Source organism: Coregonus clupeaformis, chromosome 28 (assembly GCF_020615455.1).
Source record: "Coregonus clupeaformis isolate EN_2021a chromosome 28, ASM2061545v1, whole genome shotgun sequence".
NCBI classification, from domain to species: domain Eukaryota; kingdom Metazoa; phylum Chordata; class Actinopteri; order Salmoniformes; family Salmonidae; genus Coregonus; species Coregonus clupeaformis.
Genome location: NC_059219.1, coordinates 17821863 through 17835423, shown reverse-complemented (window position 1 = coordinate 17835423; position 13561 = coordinate 17821863).

Below are 13561 nucleotides of genomic sequence, written 5' to 3'. Positions count from 1 at the left end.
AATGTCCCTTCCAGACTGAAGACTATAACAATCACAATTGTTTGTGAATATTCTAATTGAAGGGTGCTTAAAGCAAGTGAGGCAGATATGCCAGCTATTTATGCTGAATCATGTTCATGTTTTTTTGTCTTTGTGATGGCAAATCTACTCTGCTATTATGTTTTAATCAAGTGTCTTTACAGTTAATCAAGTACAAATTACATTCTTAACCCATTTAATCTCATGGGTCACAATAGCGAGAATACTTTTTTTGTACTTTACAGGCTCTGGAGAAGTTAAAGTTGTACTTATAATAAAATGTTTAATATATTATGCATTATCATATCATTTAGATAAGTTTCATATGATTTCTCAAAATGATCACAAGACCACAAGCATATTTCTCGAAGATGTACCTTTACAGACAAATTTGGCACCAGAAGTCTGTATACAACAACTTTAAAAACGAATACATTGTTGAAATTCTGAAATATTTTCTCTGTAAATATAATGTTTAAAGGGTCTAGTATACATGCGTGCCTTAATTTTAAATACATTGAATCACTGATGCTTGAGGTATATGAATGAATACAGTGTCTGTAATTTATTATATACACTACCGGTCAAAAGTTTTAGAACACCTACTCATTCAAGGGTTTTTCATTATTTTTTACTATTTTCTACATTGTAGAATAATAGTGAAGACATCAAAACTATGAAAGACATATGGAATTAGGTAGTAAACAAAAAAGTGTTAAACAAAATATATTTTATATTTGAGATTCTTCAAATAGCCACCCTTTGCCTTGATGACAGTTTTGCACACTCTTGGCATTCTCTCAACCAGCATCACCTGGAATGCTTTTCCAGCGGTCTTGAAGGAGTTCCCACATATGCTGAGCACTTGTTGGCTGCTTTTCCTTCACTCTGCGGTTCAACTCATCCCAAACCATCTCAATTTGGTTGAGGTCGGGGGATTGTGGAGGCCAGGTCATCTGATGCAGCAATCCATCACTCTCCTTCTTGGTAAAATAGCCCTTACACAGCCTGGAGGTGTGTTGGGTCATTGTTCTGTTGAAAAACAAATGATAGTCCCACTAAGCCCAAACCAGATGGGATGGCGTATCACTGCAGAATGTTGTGGTAGCCATGCTGGTGAAGTGTGCCTTGAATTCTAAATAAATCACAGACAGTGTCACCAGCAAAGCACCCCCACACCATAACACCTCCTCCTCCATGCTTTACGGTGGGAAATACACATGTGGAGATCATCCGTTCACCCACACCGCGTCTCACAAAGACTCAGCGGTTGGAACCAAAAATCTCAAATTTGGACTCCAGACCAAAGGACACATTTCCACCAGTCTAATGTCCATTGCTCGTGTTTCCTGGCCCAAGCAAGTCTCTTCTTCCTATTGGTGTCCTTTAGTAGTGGTTTCTTTGCAGCAATTCGACCATGAAGGCCTGATTCACACAGTCTCCTCTGAACAGTTGATGTTGAGATGTGTCTGTTACTTGAACTCTGTGAAGCATTTATTTGGCTGCAATTTCTAAGGCTGGTAACTCTAATGAACGTATCCTCTACATCAGAGTTAACTCTGGGTCTTCCATTCCTGTGGCAATCCTCATGAGAGCCAGTTTCATCATAGCGCTTGATGGTTTTTGTGACTGCACTTGAAGAAACTTTCAAAGTTCTTGAAATGTTCTGTATTGACTGACCTTCATGTCTTAAAGTAATGGACTGTCATTTCTCTTTGCTTATTGGAGCTGTTCTTGCCATAATATGGACTTGGTCTTTTACCAAATAGGACTATCTTCTGTATACCCACCCTACCTTGTCACAACACAACTGATTGGCTCAAACGCATTAACAAGGAAATAAATTCCACAAATTAACTTTTAAGAAGGCACACCTTTTAATTGAAATGTATTCCAGGTGACTACCTCATGAAGCGTGTTGAGAGAATACCAAGAGTGTGCAAAGCTGTCATCAAGGCAAGGGGTGGCTATTTGAAGAATCTCAAATATAAAATATATTTTGATTTGTTTAAAACTTTTTTGGTTACTACATCATTCCATATGTGTTATTTCATAGTTTTGATGTCTTCACTATTATTCTACAATGTAGAAAATAGTAAAAAATAAAGACAAACCCTTGAATGAGTAGGTGTTCTAAAACTTTTTACCGGTAGTGTACTTGATCAAAATTATTTTACACATCATTTTAGCATTATCCATTAGCCTTTACAATAGTTTTTAATCAGTGATTCTGAATTGTAAAACGTCATATTCTGTTATTTCAGGGGGAATTGTACTCTCATGATGGTACTGAGTTAGTGTAGTAAATTGACAAATATTGAATGTCAATAGGTTTCTTTACTGTCTCTTGCAAGTTTATGTTGGTTTTGCTGAATAGTCACAAGTGTAGACCTGGTTTATCAGAGTATTGGGACATGGCCACAGGTCTAAACCTGGTTCGTATGGGTATTTGGGCTGAGATGCAGGTGTAGATTTTTGTTTATATTAATATTGGTACTCAGTCAATGCTGTAGACCTGGTTTGTAGGAGTACTGGAGCTGAGATGCAGGGGTAGACCGATTAGTTACCGGAGTGTAACTCCAGTTCTATGAGTGGAGCGGAGCCCCATAGGGGAGCTCTGCTCCTATTGGTTTACCCTCTGCCCTAAGGCAGCATCAGCCTGAGACAAAATTATGCACACACCTACAGCCAATAGGAGTACAGGTGTCCCTATAAGAGGGGATGCCTCCCCTCAATCAGCCTCCCGAGATATTTTTCTTCAGCGAGACTAGAGAGGGTCGGCAGGGCCTTAAGTCCTATGGGGCTCCGCTCCACTCATAGAACTGGAGTTACACTCCGGTAACTAATCGTTCTATAACGTGGAGCTCCGCCTCATAGGGGAGCTCTGCTCCTATTGGTTTAAGGCGGAGCGTAGCGCTCCAAAATGTACTCCCTGCCGAGCCCAACACTTCCCATCGAAACGAAAAGGTCAGGCCTAGCAATGGCTGCGACCAAGTCCCGCAGTACTGCAACTAAAAACCCATACGGGCGTCACAAATATACCGCGTCATCGGTTAAAGACCCGCCCCACCTAGTCCAATGGCAATGCCAATGACTAGTGGGCAGATCACCAGAATAGAAGCCATACTACTCTGTACTAGCAGATAGATGTGCCTCAATATCCTGTGAAAACACTACCGACCACTAATGGAATGACACAAAGTGTCACTCAACATTGTGAACGCGGTAGACCGCCCCACTCACTCAATGGAATCCCAAGATTAGTGGGCAGGAACAAAACATGAGTCATACTAAACTGAACAAGCAGATAGATGACCTCACATTCTGTCAATCAACGCATGCCTCTACTGTACTGAACCTGTCAGTCAGGAGTCATGCCACAAAATATGTTTTCTTATCCAAAGCGGACCTGATGGAAACCTTGTCCATAGTCCTGCTTTTTCCTCTCTTCCTAGCTCAAGATCTCCCTTCAGCTATGCTGAGTACAGACCGAGCCAAAGAGTTAGAAAACACATCTGTCAAAAACACGTCTTCCTAACCAAAGCGGACCTGATGGAAACCTGTGTCCACAGTCCTGCTTCTCCTCTCTTTCTTGCTCAAGATCTCCCTTCAGACACGCTGAGTACAGATCGAGCCAGAGAGTTAGAAGACATATCTAAGAGATAGAAACAGATAAATGGAGACGGCGTCGACCAGGATGCTGCTCTACAGATATCCTCTACCCCTGTTCCTCTGAAAAGGGCAGTAGAAGCCGCTACTCCACGAGTGGAGTGAGCTCTGATACCCTGAGGCAATTGCCGCCCTGCTGCCTCATAAGCTGTCTCAATGCCTTCACAAAGCCAGTGAGACAACCTCTGTTTTGAAAGTGGTCTACCTAGTGCAGCCGCACCGTGACACACAAACAACTGAGGCGATGACCTAATCGCTGCTGTGCGCTCGACGTAACACGCCAAAGCGCGTGCACCGGGCACAGGCGATGGAGCTTTTCCTCACTCCTCTCTCTATGAGGAGGAGGAGAAAAAGCCCACAGCTCCACGGTCTGTGACCTGTATGAACTCTTAATAACCTTCGGCACAAATGCCGGGTTAGGACGTAACACTGCTCTGCTCAGGTCACCATTGATGGCCAAGCAGTCAGGTCTCGTCGAAAGAGCACACAAATCACTGACCCGCTTAGCTGTAGTCAAAGCGAGCAACAGTGCTGTCTTTATAGACAGCATCTTGAGGGGTATTTGATTCAATGGCTCGAACGGCGACTTACATAGCGCTTCGAGTACCAAAGCCAAATCCCACTGAGGAAGCGTGACTCTAGGTGTTGGCCTAAGTCGCCGTGTTCCTAATAGGAAGCGTTTCACTAGAGGGTGGCTAAAGACATTGTCTCTGCCAAAACCCTCATGACAAGCTGAAATCGCTGCTGCAAACACTCTAATCGTGGCAGGCGATTTTTGCTTATCAAACATGAGCTGTAGAAAAGAGAGAATACTCTCCACCTGACAGCTCATGGGGTCTACACCTTGTGTGACACACCATCGTGAAAACACGTTCCATCTACTGGCATACATCTTAGAAGTGGAACTGGCACGTGAACCCTGTATGGTCCTGATCACTGCATCAGATAACCCACGGCGCTCTAGCCTGTCCCTCTCAGCAGCCAGGCCTTCAGTGGTTGGCCGATTATGGGCAATTTCCCTATCGTGCCACCCGCCTGAGACAACGCGTCCCGTCGATGTGGAATTGGCCAAGGTGGCGCAATCAACATCTGACTCATCTCCGCAAACCAAGGAGCCCCCGGGCGATCGGGCGCTATCAGTATCACTGACAGCCCCCCTGACCTCACCCTGGCTAGCAGTGGGAGAATGCAGGACAGCGGAGGGAATGCATACAGGAGAACTCTCGGCCACGGTTGGTGCGCAAAGGCGTCCCTTCCCAGTGGCGGTTCGTCCTGTTCCCTCAGAGAGAACCACAGAGGACATTGCGCGTTCACGCGTGACGCGAATAGGTCCACCTCGGCTCTCCCGAATTGTTCCCAAATCTGGAGAACAATGTCTGGATGCAGACACCACTCGTCATCTCGAGGACCCCCTCTTGACATGAGGTCTGCTCCTACGTTCAAGTAGCCCGGAATGTGTGCTGCTCTCAATGAGCGAAGGTGCTCGTGAGCCCACAGCCACAATTCCTCTGCCGCCCGATGGAGAGCAGGAGACCTGACTCCTCCCTGGCGATTTATGTGGGCTACTGTGGTCCGGTTGTCTGACCAGACCAGCACATCGCGACCCCGAAGGGTAGACGCGAAGTGGGTCAGAACCAGTCGAACCGTTTCCAACTCCAGGAGGTTGATGTGACGACCTGATTGAGGCCACACACCTCCTATCGCTTGTGTCTGACATGTCCCTCCCCATCCCGTCAGGGACGCATCCGTGAATACTGGGATGTGAGAGGACACCTTTCCTATCGGGACTCCGTGCGTGAGAACGCGCAAGTTTCTCCAATAGTTCAGGTCTGCACTGAGCGAGAGGGGAACCACCACCAACCGATGACGTTGACGCAATGGGTCTAGTCTTAGTTGGGCGAACCATCGCTGCATCCTGCGCATATGCAGGAGTCCCAGCGGAACCACAGAGTGGGCTGACGACATGAGACCCAAAAGTGACATGATCGACAGCGCCGTCACCGTGTGATTCGGACGACACTTCCTTAGGGCTAGCAACAAGGCTACCCTTCGGGGGTCCGAAATTCGAGCCCTCATCCTCACAGTGTCTAGCTGTATCCCCAGGTAGACAATCTGATGAGTGGGCCAGGGCGCGCTCTTTTTCCAATTCACAGCAAACCCCAGACTTGTGAGATGCATCACTGTCTGTGTTGTGTGAGTGATCGCCAGCTCTGCTGACGGGGCGAGAACCAGTAGGTCGTCCAGGTAGGCTAGTAGCCGTATTCCCTGACGACGCAACGGTTCCAATGCCGCCTCCACACACTTGGAAAATATGCGAGGTGCCAGGGCGTACCCAAATGGCATCCTTGTGTATTCGTACGCCACCCCTTGAAAGGCGAACCGCAGAAACTTCCTGTGACGCGGCTGAACCGGCACATGAAAGTACGCGTCCTTTAGGTCTATGCTCGTACAAAAGTCCCCTCTCTGGACACATTCCAGCAGACGTTTTGTCGTTAGCATTTGGAAGGGCCGTTTGGTTATGCTCTCGTTGAGAATGCGTAAATCCAAAATCGGCCTCACTCCCCCCGTCTTTTTGGGCACTAGGAAATAAGGCGAATATAGCCCTTTGTTCCTTTGCTCCCGGGGAACTACTGTCACCGCCTCCTTCGCCAAAAGTTCCTTAATCTCTGTCATCAGAGCGGCCACTTTGTCTGGCGTTTTCATCACCGTCTCCACCACTCCCCTGAACGGGGGTGGGGTCCGGTGGAATTGGAGAGCATAACCCTTCTGCAACGTCTGTTCTAGCCAGCGTGAGAGGTTGCAGCTTCTTCGCCACTGCCGGCAATGCAGAGAAAGCGGCTGAGCCCGAAGCTGTGGTGCATCCAGTAGGAAGGACCTGTATTCCTCTATGGCCCTTACCGCCACTGTTCCCCAACATCGAAGTGGTGGAACAGCCCAAGGTGGGCCTCCCGTGAAAGGGAGAGGAACCATCAATGCGTTCTGAGAGAGAAAGAGGAGCAGGGACGTCGGTTAAACTCGTAACCGTCGTATTCCTGCCCTCCTTGAATGCATCGCGGGTCTGAATTGCGCTGACCGAGGTCACAGCCTGCGGCAGGGCACCATCCCCAGCAAGCAATTGCGTCATCTTAGGTGACTGCAATTCACTATCAGAGCCCTTCACTACAGTACTCCTAGAAGTCTGTAGTATGAGGTCTCTATGAGGTAAAACAAGGCGGCGCCTTGATACCTTCTTAACTTTCACCTTCTGTGTGTGTTCAACTCTGCACCCCTGGTGGGTTGATTCACACTCAGTGTGGTGAGTACTAGCTCGTTCTGTCAGGGGAGCCGATACGTTGGTTATACCCATAGCCTTAGTAATCCGCCCCTCCGTGAACGTAGCATGGGTCTGAATCGCATTAACCGAGACCTTGGTCTGCGATAATGCGCCGTCCCCAGATAGCTGCTGTGTTACAATGCCTGGGGGCGCCGATACTCTGGACACCTTCGTGACCGCGGTAATCGGGCCCTCCGTGAACGCAGCATGGGTCTGGCTCGTACTAGCGGAGACCTTAGTCTGTGCTAGTGCGCCATCCCCGACAAGCGGCTGCGTCCTCATGTCAGAATCTGACCGGGACTGCTGCCTGCTATGTAAAACACTTCTTATACGTGAAAGTCAACACAGTGGCCATTGCTAGCTACCCAACACGACCAGCTAACTGTACTGTAGTAGCTAAATACAATATACTTGTCCTAGCTAGCCAACGTTTAATCATTGCTGCGTCATGAAAGGAACTTGACACAGACACGAATGATCTGTTTAGTGTGTTATCACACTATTGGTGGTTTGTTGTGACCAAGTGTTGGTGCTAAACTGTGTGTTACTGGATGCTAGCATGCTAGTTAGCTAGTTAACACACTATTGGTGGTTTGTTGTGACCAAGTGTTGGTGCTAAACTGTGTGTTATTGTTATTGGATGCTAGCATGCTAGTTAGCTATGGTGTCATAGTTAGCTAGCTGAATAAAGTGGGTTGAGTCTATTCCTTTAAACATTGAACCGCTGTGGTTCACAACAATTCTGATTTCTAAAGGTGGAAGTTGGGAGAGTTTTTGTTCGGGTGGTTCAGTGAAACAATTTTAGTTTCTGAGGTAGAAGTTTTTGGTGAGGGAGGCCCTGCTCTCTCCTCTCCCAGATGCTTAGCTCATTTCATTCCGATCTCCTCTGCATTTTTGTAGCCATTTGCTACAGCCTGTCAACTATGCCTCTGCCTATCCCTGTTCTCTCCTCTCTGCACAGGCTACACAAACGCACCACACCGCGTGGCTGCTGCCTCTCTAACCTGGTGGTCCCTGCACGCACCCCACACCTGGAGTTCCAGATCGCAGGCAGCCTCTGGAACTGCCGTTCTGCTGCCAACAAAGCTGACTTCATCCCAGCCTATGCCAACCTCCAGTCCCTCGACTTCCTGGCGCTGACGGAAACATGGATCACCACTGAAAACACTGCTACTCCTACTGCTCTCTCCTCGTCTGACCATGTGTTCTCGCATACCCCGAGAGCATCTGGTCAGAGGGGTGGTGGTACAGGAATCCTCATCTCTCCCAAGTGGACATTCTCAATTTTTCCCCTAACCCATCTGTCTATCTCCTCATTTGAATTCCATGCTGTCACAGTCACTAGCCCATTTAAGCTTAATATCCTTGTCATCTATCGCCCTCCAGGTTCCCTTGGAGAGTTCATCAATGAGCTTGATGCCTTGATAAGTTCCTTTCCTGAGGATGGCTCACCCCTCACAGTTTTGGGGGATTTCAACCTCCCTATGTCCACATTTGACTCATTTCTCTCTGCCTCCTTCTTTCCACTCCTCTCCTCTTTTGACCTCACCCTCTCACCGTCCCCCCTACTCACAAGGCAGGCAATACGCTTGACCTCATCTTCACTAGATGCTGCTCCTCTACTAATCTCACTGCAACTCCCCTCCATGTCTCCGACCACTACTTTGTTTCCTTTTCTCTCTCGCTCTCCTCCCACACTACTCACTCTGCCCCTACACAGATGGTAATGCGCCGCCGCAACCTTCGCTCTCTCTCTCCCACTACTCTCTCCTCTTCCATCCTATCATCTCTTCCCTCTGCTCAATCCTTCTCCCTCCAATCTCCTGATTCTGCCTCCTCAACCCTCCTCTCCTCCCTTTCTGCATCCTTTGACTCTCTGTGTCCCCTATCCTCCCGGCCGGCTCGGTCCTCCCCTCCAGCTCCGTGGCTTGATGACTCATTGCGAGCTCACAGAACAGAGCTCCGGGCAGCGGAGCGGAAATGGAAGAAAACTAAACTCCCTGCCGACCTGGCATCTTTTCACTCCCTCCTCTCTACATTCTCTTCATCTGTTTCTGCTGCTAAGGCCACCTTCTACCACTCTAAATTCCAAGCATCTGCCTCTAACCCTAGGAAGCTCTTTGCCACATTTTCCTCCCTCCTGAATCCTCCCCCCCCCCCCCCCTCCTCTCTCTCTGTGGATGACTTCGTCAACCACTTTGAAAAGAAGGTTGACGACATCCGATCCTCGTTTGTTAAGTCTAATGACACTGCTGGTCCTGCTCACACTGCCCTACCCTATGCTTTGACTTCTTTCTCCCCTCTCTCTCCAGATAAAATCCTGCGACTTGTGACTGCAGGCCGCCCAACAACCTGCCCGCTTGACCCCATCCCCTCCTCCCTTCTCCAGACCATCTCCGGTGACCTTCTCCCCTACCTCACCTCGCTGATCAACTCATCCTTGACCGCTGGCCATGTCCCTTCCGTCTTCAAGAGAGCGAGAGTTGCTCCCCTTCTCAAAAACCAACACTCGACCCCACTGATGTCAACAACTACAGACCAGTATCCCTTCTTTCTTTTCTTTCCAAAACTATTGAGCGTGCCGTCTTTAGCCAACTCTCTTGCTATCTCTCTCAGAATGACCTTCTTGATCCAAACCAATCAGGTTTCAGGACTGGTCATTCAACTGAGACTGCTCTTCTCTGTGTCACGGAGACTCTCCGCACTGCTAAAGCTAACTCTCTCTCCTCTGTTCTTGTCCTTCTAGACCTGTCTGCTGCCTTTGATACTGTGAACCATCAGATCCTCCTCTCCACCCTCTCCGAGCTGGGCATCTCCGGCGCGGCTCACTCCTGGATTGCGTCCTACCTGACCGGTCGCTCCTACCAAGTGGCGTGGCGAGAAGCTGTCTCCGCACCACGTGCTCTCACCACTGGTGTCCCCCAGGGCTCAGTTCTAGGCCCTCTCCTTTTCTCCCTATACACCAAGTCACTTGGCTCTGTCATATCCTCACACGGCCTCTCCTATCATTGCTACGCTGACGATACACAACTAATCTTCTCCTTTCCCCCTTCTGATAACCAGGTGGCGAATCGCATCTCTGCATGTCTGGCAGACATATCAGTATGGATGACGGATCACCACCTCAAGCTGAACCCTGGCAAGACGGAGCTGCTCTTCCTCCCGGGGAAGGACTGCCCGTTCCATGATCTCGCCATCACGGTTGACAACTCCGTTGTGTCCTCCTCCCAGAGTGCGAAGAGCCTTGGCGTGACCCTGGACAACACCCTGTCGTTCTCCGCTAACATCAAGGCGGTGACCCGCTCCTGCAGGTTCATGCTCTACAACATTCGGAGAGTACGACCCTGCCTTACACAGGAAGCGGCACAGGTCCTAATCCAGGCACTTGTCGTCTCCCCGTCTGGATTACTGCAACTCGCTGTTGGCTGGCCTCCCTGCATGTGCCATTAAACCCCTACAACTCATCCAGAATGCCGCAGCCCGTCTGGTGTTCAACCTTCCCAAGTTCTCTCTCACGTCACCCCCCCTCCTCCGCACACTCCACTGGCTTCCAGTTGAAGCTCGCATCCGTTACAAGACCATGGTGCTTGCCTTTGGAGCAGCGAGGGGAACGGCACCTCTGTACCTTCGGGCTCTGATCAGTCCCTACACCCAAACGAGGGCATTGCGTTCATCCACCTCTGGCCTGCTGGCTCCCTTCCTCTGCGGAAGCATAGCTCCCGCTCAGCCCAGTCAAAACTGTTCGCTGCTCTGGCACCCCAATGGTGGAACAAGCTCCCTCACGACGCCAGGACAGCGGAGTCACTCACCACCTTCCGGAGACATTTGAAACCCCACCTCTTTAAGGAATACCTGGGATAGGATAAAGCAATCCTTCTACCCCCCACACACACAGTGGAGTCGCTCACCACCTTCCGGAGACATTTGAAACCCCACCTCTTTAAGGAATACCTGGGATAGGATAAAGTAATCCTTCTACCCCCCCACCCCACAGCGGAGTCACTCACCACCTTCCGGAGACATTTGAAACCCCACCTCTTTAAGGAATACCTGGGATAGGATAAAGTAATCCTACTGCCCCCCCCTCCCACACACACAGCGGAGTCGCTCACCACCTTCCGGAGACATTTGAAACCCCACCTCTTTAAGGAATACCTGGGATAGGATAAAGTAATCCTTCTACCCCCCACACACACAGCGGAGTCGCTCACCACCTTCCGGAGACATTTGAAACCCCACCTCTTTAAGGAATACCTGGGATAGGATAAAGTAATCCTTCTACCCCCCCCCCCCCACCCCACAGCGGAGTCACTCACCACCAAAAAAAATTTGTAAAGTGGTTATCCCACTGGCTATAGGGTGAATGCATCAATTTGTGAGTCGCTCTGGACTAGAGCGTCTGCTAAATGACGTAAATGTGCCCTTGAGCAAGGCACTTAACCCTAATTGCTCCTGTAAGTCGCTCTGGATAAGAGCGTCTGCTAAATGACTAAAATGTAAATGTAAATGTAAGTGTGATGTGACGACCTGATTGAGGTCTTATGGATACCTACTCTATGTGCCTGTTCAGCAACGCACCCTCGGTGGGCTGAACGGCTCTTAGAGTGGTAAGGAAGAGAGGGTGAGGTTTGAACGCTCTCTGACGTATTATGGAAAAGGAGGTCTTTTTTGACAAAGTCAGGTGGAGCCAACTCTTTATTAAATACATCAACAAAGGCATTTACATCAACACCCATCCCTTCAACCGAAGGGTGGGGGGGAACAGTGGGCGCTTTCGACACCATCGATGCGTCCTCCATCCACTCCCCCGCGTCCCGTCACATTCGCCTCCTCTTGCCTCCCTTGGAGGGCCAGGTCGGCGTCCTCGTCACCTCCCTCGCCGGCTGTAGTGGGGCTACCGTAGCTGCTGGAAGGGCGGGGCCCGTTCCCTTGCTGCTCGTGACAGCCGGATGACGCCAATTACGCCGCCTCGCCGTAGACCACGGTCTACTTGGAGGGGCGGAGGTAGATGGCCTTTGGGATGGAGCGGGGCCGAGTCGTCCTGCCAACGGCAGGTGCTTGGCCAGCTGTTTCTTCTCCTCCTCCAGCTTAGAAAAACGCTCCGTCGCCTCTTTGACTGCGACCCCAAAGAGGCCGTCGTCAGAGAGGGGGGCGTTCAAAAGAGTCGTCCTGTCTGTCTCTTTCATGGATGTCAAGGACAACCAGAGGTGTCGTTCCCCGACCACCGAAGTGGCCATGGACCTCCCCGCGCAGACTGCGGACGCCTGTGTCAGGTGGAGTATGGCGCCAGAAATTCTGGACGCCTCCTCCACCTCCTCCGGTGCCAGCTCTGTCTTGCCCGTGGTTAAACGGGACAGAGAGGCCGCCAAGAGGGCAATGTTGTTAGCTGCTGCTACAGCTTGGGCTCCCAACCCAAAGGACTTCTCTAACAGCGACGCTGTGAGTCGGTCCTTGTGGGATGGCAACGTGGCCTTCTTGGAAGAGGGCCAAGGGCTCGAACCCGGTACGAGATACGCCGCCATGGCGCTCTCTAACCTGGGGATTCCCTGACCCTGGAACCTTCCTTCCACTCTCGTGAATGGGAGATACGCTTTACAGGCGAACGCGCCGCTAAAGGTGCCTCCCACGAGCCCTCAACGTATCTAGCCAAAGAAGGCATGGCAGGAGCCACTGGCTCTGCCGCCTCCTTGGTCTGGAATAAGGGACCGCCCTCCATCATATCAACCTCCGGTGCGGAGGGAAGAGGGGGCAGCCTTATCACCAGCCGTTGAGCAGCTCTCTCAATGAGACCCGGAAAATCCGATCTCAGAGAGGCTGCGGCGAAAGAGAGAGCTTCTGATCTCTCAGAGCTCGTATCCCCTTCGCTATAGAGGACTACAAGCCCTCTCGCTCTCCAAAGGAAAGGGGGGCTTGAAAGTATGAGGGATGGGGTCCGACTGTTTCATTGGAATGCCAGACTCCTCCTCAAAGTCCTTATCTTCCCCGAGTCTGCGCTGCCGGACGACGCCTCTGAAGCAGAGGCTAGTATCGACAGCACGTCCTCAAGGGGGATGTCCTCCCTGAAAAACGCCCAACGCTGCTTCCTCTCCTTTAAAGAAAGGAGGGCGCAGGAGGCGCACTGGGGGACTGCAGACGCCTTCCTTGGCATGCTGGGATCCCAAACACACGAAACACAGGTCGTGGTGGTCACCGGCCGCCATGGAAGTGCATCTGCACTGAGCTCTGAAAAGAGCTTTTTGGGGGTGGAAAATCTCCCGGTGTGCTCATTTAGACGACGTTGATGACTGGAATATCAACAGCGTTTTTCGGCCTGAGTCTTGTGCTTCGTCTCTTCTTGGCTCTTCAGTCTAGTCATCCAGTCGCTGAAGAAAAAGGGAGGCTGATTGAGGGGAGGCATCCTCTTATAGGGACACCTGTACTCCTATTGGCTGTAGGTGTGTGCATAATTTTGTCTCAGGCTGATGCTGCCTTAGGGCAGAGGGTAAACCAATAGGAGCAGAGCTCCCCTATGGGGGCGGAGCTCCACGATATAGAACTGGTTAACAGTATATGCGTATTCGA